Source organism: Apteryx mantelli, chromosome 4, assembly GCF_036417845.1.
Source record: "Apteryx mantelli isolate bAptMan1 chromosome 4, bAptMan1.hap1, whole genome shotgun sequence".
Classification (NCBI taxonomy): Eukaryota; Metazoa; Chordata; class Aves; order Apterygiformes; family Apterygidae; genus Apteryx; species Apteryx mantelli.
The window spans coordinates 12,341,334-12,348,149 of record NC_089981.1 but is presented as its reverse complement, the minus strand read 5'-3'; the positions used below and the strand labels follow the sequence as shown (position 1 = coordinate 12,348,149).

At 43.4% G+C, this 6,816-nt stretch overlaps 1 pseudogene; it reads right to left on the bottom strand.

Moving 5' to 3' along the window:
• Positions 1-535: 535 nt before the first annotated feature.
• Positions 536-1,441, bottom strand: LOC136992044 (olfactory receptor 4S2-like; annotated as a pseudogene).
• Between the last annotated feature and the right edge of the window lie 5,375 nt (positions 1,442-6,816).

Below are 6,816 nucleotides of genomic sequence, written 5' to 3'. Positions count from 1 at the left end.
ATGCAGTGCTCCTAAGAAGGCATTTACTCCAAAGTAAAGGGGAAGGAAGCCTTTGGTACAATTGCTTCCAGCAGCAGGTGACCAACAGCCTTGCAGACACCTTGGGCCATTGTTTCCTAGCTGAGTAGATTACAGAGTAGATGGAGTTTGTCTGACGGAAAGTTTACACCCGGGAGATCTCGGACTAATGGGATGCTCTGCCTGGAACACATTTTAATATTTTTGATAGCATTCATTTATTTATTTGCTGGTGTCTCAGCAGTGCTTGGAAGCCCCAGTCCTGGGCCTGTGCTATTCAAGAAGAGAACATAAAGGGAATCCCTGCTAGTCACAGAGTTTACAATGCCATTCCAATCAAAACATGAACTTTCAGCGTCTTCCTAATTACTGCAACAGCTAAAACCAAGCTTTTCTTCAAAAGGGAGCTTTCAGTAAATTTTCCAAAATGGAATTATAGTGAGAGAGACTTGATTTTCTCAGCTCCTGAGAAAATGTTACCACAGTTCTACACCTCACCCTTTTCACTCCAGACTTTTCTATTCCACAGTTTTCTCATGGCACTTTTCATCTCCTCATTTCTCAGTGTGTAGATGAGTGGGTTCAGCATGGGCGTGATGACAGTGTAAAACACAGCTACCCTCTTGTCCTCCGAGAGACTGCTGGATGGGCGTGTGTAGGTGAATATGCATGGCCCAAAGAAGAGAATCACCACAGTAATGTGGGACCCACAGGTGGAGAGGGCTTTGTTCCTCCCTTCGGACGTTCGCCTTTTCTAGGAAAACAAAATGACAATGTAGGACGTGACCAGGATGACGAAAGAGACCAAACAAATCATTCCACCATTGGCAACGACAATGATGCCTGCAACATAGGTGTCTGTACAGGCCACTTGTAGTAGGGGATGGACGTCACAGAAGTAGTGGTCAATTTTGTTGGGGCCGCAAAAAGGGAGCCTAACGGTTATGAGGGTCTGCACCAGGGAGTGCACAAAGCCCCCCACCCATGAACCCATCACCATCCAGCCACACACACGCCTGGTCATGAGGGTGGTGTAGTGCAGGGGTCTGCATATGGCAAAGTAGCGATCATAGGCCATCACTGTGAGGATGAAGACCTCAGCGCCGCCGAAGATATGAAACCCAAATAGCTGTGCCATGCAACCCCCAAAGGAAATGGTTTTCTTCTCAACCAGGAAGTCAGCAATCATTTTGGGAGCTGTGACAGAAGAGAGGCAAAGATCTGCAATGGACAGGTGGCAGAGAAAGAAATACATGGCGGAGTTCAGACGTTGACTGCTAACTACAGTGACAACAATGAGCAGATTTCCTGCCACAGTAACAATATAGAAGAACAAAAACACCACAAAACATATTTTCTGCACCCCTTGGTTCTTTGAAAGGCCCAGAAGAATGAATTCCTTCACACTGCTTACATTCTCCATGTTGGTCAGTCGGGTGGCAATATGCAATATACAGCTTACACACCTGGGAAAACAAAGACAGACACATGATTCATCAGCATTTTATCATTATTAATGATGAGTTCTATATCAGAAGTGGATACAAACCAAGAAAGATATAGCATTAGTATTAAGCTTTTGAAGTGTTTAGTTTCTCTCATGTATTTTTTAACGGCTATTTAATCCTCCACAGTACAAAACTTCTGCCATGGCTTTGGTGGCACGGAGATAGGTGCACTTTGTGATATGTTCCTTAATCCTGGTCCTCCAGGATTTTGAAGGACTGGCTCCATGGCTGGTAGCCTTCCATGCACTAAGGACACGGCCAGAGTGTTCACCTTGGGCACTACAAGGCAGATAATGCAGCATGTTTGCCCTCAGGGTAGACAAAGTCCCTCACAGCAATCTTTGTAAAATGGGTGTCTTTAAGAATACCTGGAAATATTGCTCAGAATGATGATTTGCTTTATAAGTACACATGATCTTTGAATTCTTGTTTAGAAGGGAAATGTAACCACAGGCAGGGAAAAGCACTCTCTTGTGTATATACATTTTGAAACGTAAATATGAAATGTCACAGGCTGAAAAATGAGTTGTGGGAAGGTTATCTATCATGGAGGGGAAAAAAATTGCACATATGACTTAATGGAGTATTTCACATTGTTCTAAATCTCAGCATTGTTTCTATCAGAGGAAGGAAGAATGAAAGACTCTTGTGAGATCTTCTGTCCCAGCACTGTACTGATTTTACCTAGTGTGATTTTTGATACACTCTGTGTGATCCTTTCAAGGGTTAACTTAGCTTAATGAAGCTAGTCTAACTAAACTCCTTCAACAGCCAGTATAAGTCTCTCTATAGGCTGATTCAGAATGACTAAATTAGGGTCCTTTGCAGAACCCTTTTTTCCTCCATTCACTATGAGGAGCTTAAGCAAATTAGCACCACCAGGTTAGAATGACCTTTAGAGAATAATCCCTTTTGGTCCCTGAAAGTAGCGCAGAGCTTTTTGCAATGCCATCCACCCTTTTCAGGTTATGGCTGAGCTCCTTGTCCCTAGGCATTTCTACATCCATACAGTTTCTCATTCGAGACAAGGTCACAATCCAGCATAAACATGGGACTTCTTTGGTTCACCCTGTGTTCCAGCTACAACCCATCGAGCATTACGTGTCACTAATAAATGAGTAGCCTACATCTTTAGAAGGAGTGTAACGTCTCTAGCTTGCCATTATGCACCCAGACCACCAGAATTCCCTTGCTCAAAGAAGTCTGGGAACCACCAGATGAAGCTCTTCACAGAGAGTTTAAGGTCAGCCAAAAGCAGGCACTCTTTTAATAAAAATATCCACTGTATGGGCTTCCTTCTAGGATCAAAACATTTCCCATCAGCTGGTGTTAAAATGCACCATTTTAAGTCCTGCAAAATTACACCACAACCAGGTCTTCTCATTTGTATTGGTGATCTGTGAGCAAATCTGTGGAATGATTCAGTTAAGCCAAGTTATCCACCAACTACTTCCATCTGCAGCATAATCAGAAACTTTTGTGCAGGCACAAAGTGATGAAGCATCCACAGGAAACACTGAAACTGAGAAAAGCCAAGATTACTTTCAAACCCACAAAGTGAAGCCGAGAGAGGAAGTGGGCAAAGGTAGGGACTTTTCCTATGCTTACAGTTGTACTTACACTAGATGAAAGTTTTTCAAGCAGAAGGGTAAAATTTACATGGATGGTTCCCCTTCAGATATTTCTACAAGGAAAAGGATCAGTAAGAACAACGGGAGGTCAGTTTCTCCCTCGTCTTACCAAGTCGTGATCCTTTCTACCCCTCTTCCTTCTACTGAGCAACGACGTAGACCTCTCAACAAAATAAATGACAGGGATGAAATGAGCACACCTTTATGGCTGTGCAGTACCCAGTCGAAAAGAAATAGCTGGGCTCCATCCAAGCCAGAGCATGACTGGAAGCATACCACAGCAATCACAGGGTCATATTTAGGCAGCCGGAAAGGAGTGACCAAGAGAGAAATGGTCAGGGGAAACTGTATGTCTGAATACCAGCAGATGGCAAACTCCTGAGCTAAAAACAAGGTGTGCATCTACAAAAGGACCGATTCACAATTCAGACAGCTTGACTATGTATCTTGCTTGATAAGGTCCTTTCCATCACCACCAAACTGCATCTAACAAACTACCCATCTGTCTGATCTCATCTCATCGCCTTAAGTCATGTAGGCACCTGTACCTAAGCTAGGCATATTACACCTGACCAGTCTACTTGTAGATGTGATGAATCATGTGCTGCCGGTACCCGTTTCTTACTGTTGACTCCAAGAGGACTACTAGAATGACTAATTCAGTAGAGGATTGCCACCAGTTATGGCTTATCTCTTCAAGTGCCTTTGCAGGGGTAGACCTGAGCTATATGACATAATGCAATCAGCTGCAAAATAAAATGAATCTCATGTGTACTCTTAACATCTCAAAAAGGGTGAGAAATTGCACCATCTCCTTACTGCATGCATTCTTCCCTAAAATCTCAGGTGGTTATGGGAAACAAAAGAATAATATCGAAGCAATCTAATCTGCGGCTGTAGAACTAGCTCTGTGTATGATTCTAGCCAAAGACAACTAGAGACAGTTGATAACTTCAGTGGAAGTTCCTTTCTGTATTTTCACATTTGTTCAAGAAGAAAGGAAAAGGAAGAGGAAGAGGAAAGAAAAGCGAGCAAAGCAAAGCAAAGCAAAGGGAGAAGGCAGAGAAGCTGCAAAACTTACCTCGCCTGTGTTTAGAGATCTAATATTTTGTGTAAGGGCTGTACAACTTTATCTCCTCAACTTCTGTCTTCCCTGGTATGAATGTGTTAGAGCACAGCACCTTTAAATAACATAGAATGGCTTCTGGAAAGCTTCCAAAACTTGCTTAGGAGGTGGCTGTCAGTGTATAATCCAATCCCACCTAATGTATTACTTGCTTTCGTGTGTCACAAGTGTATCTTGATGTTTCCTGCCTGTGTGAGAAGTGGTTTAATAGGCTGTGTGGATGATGTGACCTGGGTGTGCTGAATGATGCTTTCATATCCCAGCAGCTGCAAAAAGGGCTGAGAAGAAAACCGTTTAAGTACCAACCTTTAACCCTCTCCCAGGAAATCTTCCACCTGAAGGGCTCTTGGGGCTGGAGGAGGGAGGGGTGGAGGCTTAGTGAAGGGAAGGCGTGAAAGAAAGGGGCAAAGGAGGAGAATGAGTTCTGTCTTGACTGAAAAGTTTAAGTAAATATATTTTAAAGAAACAGTTGTCAGTCAATGCTTTTATAATGATATCACAAAGGCATTTCAGGGTTTCTCCATAAGAAATAACAGTCAAAGGAGTAGCTGAGTATTCAAGTGGACAAGCATATGCATGGGCCTATCCAGCTAACGCTTCTCGGAGTTCTTCCTTACTCCAAGCTGATAGTTGTATGGATTTCCCCTGTGTAAAGGGCCATTAGGTCCACTGCTCTGGCTTCCTAGCATTGTGAAGGCTAAAACACTCCATATGTAATCTAGATATTTTCTCTCCTTTTTTAACTTCTGTGTATTCCAAAAAACATGTAAAAGAGAAATCTTCATTAAAGGAAAAAAAGAAAGAAACCTCAAGCTGTAAGAAGAGTCACGATCCTCCAGGGATGGTAAAGAATTCCTATCGCAGGAGTCTTCTAAGGACAGGTTGGGCTCATTTCTCTCAGGAGTGGTCACGATGAAGTTTTTATAGGGACAGAAGATGTCCTGGGTGACCTCTTGATGACCCTCCAAGTCCTATCTCACCAGAAATTTCATCACTGGAAATCCAGTGAATAAAGCCTCTTTGCAAGAATTTGCATGTTTTAACGGAGGTCAGTGAATTACCAAGTCAGTCAAAAAAATCCTTCATTTACGAATTGGGAAACTGAGGGAGGACGTCACCTATTTAATGCCGATGGAAGCCAGCGAATTAACCCTGACTTAGTCACTCTAGGCTCTTCTGCGCAAAAAAATGAATGTCTCTGGAGGCAGATGCATCTGATCTACCTCAGAACTGATTTTAGGATGCGATTAGGTCTGAAATGGACATCTAGCTTTTAAACAAAATAACTTAGGGCAGACAAATCTCACTGTCATGATGGGCCCCATCTTTCTTAACCTGAGCAGCTGCAGTCAAAGGTGAACCTATGAAATGAAACAAACGAAGCAAATAGACATGCTGATTTATATCAGCATATCATCTCAACCAAGGCCATATCAAATTCATCGTTTCTCTCAACTCTACTGTGTATTTGTAGCTTATGCCTCACGGATGTCAGGAAAGACATTGTCTCAGCTACTGTCCTTTGCTTTGTTTTGCTGAAATTTCTGGAAATGTGGAATGGCCTGATAGCAACATAGTTAATGTCTCCATCTCCTCTGCAGAGAATGCCAGCGATCTCCACAGTGAAAACAGAAATCCTACAGTTAATGAGAAAAAATACTGGTAAAGAAATGCCTTGGTGAAAATAGTCCCCTAACTTAAATGTCCTTTTACTGTCGCCTGGAGTCTTGGGCAGCTTAATGAGGGTTAACAGTAGTCACTACAGGAAACAAGAGTATTGGGTAAGAAGGTAAACAAAGTCTTCCAGTCTTTGGGAAAGGAAGAGGAGCAACAGATGACAGAAGCCAGAGATCAGGCCAATAGCATCTGGCCTGCTAACCTAGTATGAGTCGGCCTGCCACTTTCTGTACCCAGTGGCACACATGGCAGCAACTTGGCTAGCATCACATTCATGTCCTTTTGTTTCCCTAGCCAAATGGACTACCAGAGGTGACTTAATGCACAACTCCAAATGAAGAATTGCTGCTACCTCCTGCTGCAAAATAATTCCCCATAGGGGTGCACTTAGTGCCAGGAAAGGAGAAAGGTGTTTTCTCCATTTTCATTCCACTTACCTTGGCACCTGGCTCTGGACACCACTATGGCAGCAGGTCATACTCAGGGGAGCTGTGATTTGGACAAGGAGGGACTGTGCATGGTGAGATGAACGAGGTTTTGCAGCTGGATAGTGAATACTGGCAAGGGGGTTGTTGATAGAGCCATGGTGAATGTGTGTTGTGAATTTGATGATGAGCAGGATGGGGACAAGGCACGGTGTGGAGGGAAGTTGTGAAACTTGAAATGGATGCTACATGGCCAGGGGCTGTCTTCATGGAGTTTGTGAAATCAGAAGTGCCCGAGGTGTGGTGAGGGACTGTGCTGAAAGATAGTATGAAGTGGCAGGTAATACTGTGGGTGCTAAGCTGTGTTGAAAGACCTTGTGACATCAGAAGCGGACATCGTGTTTTGAAGGGTAACACTAGGAGAGGTTGCA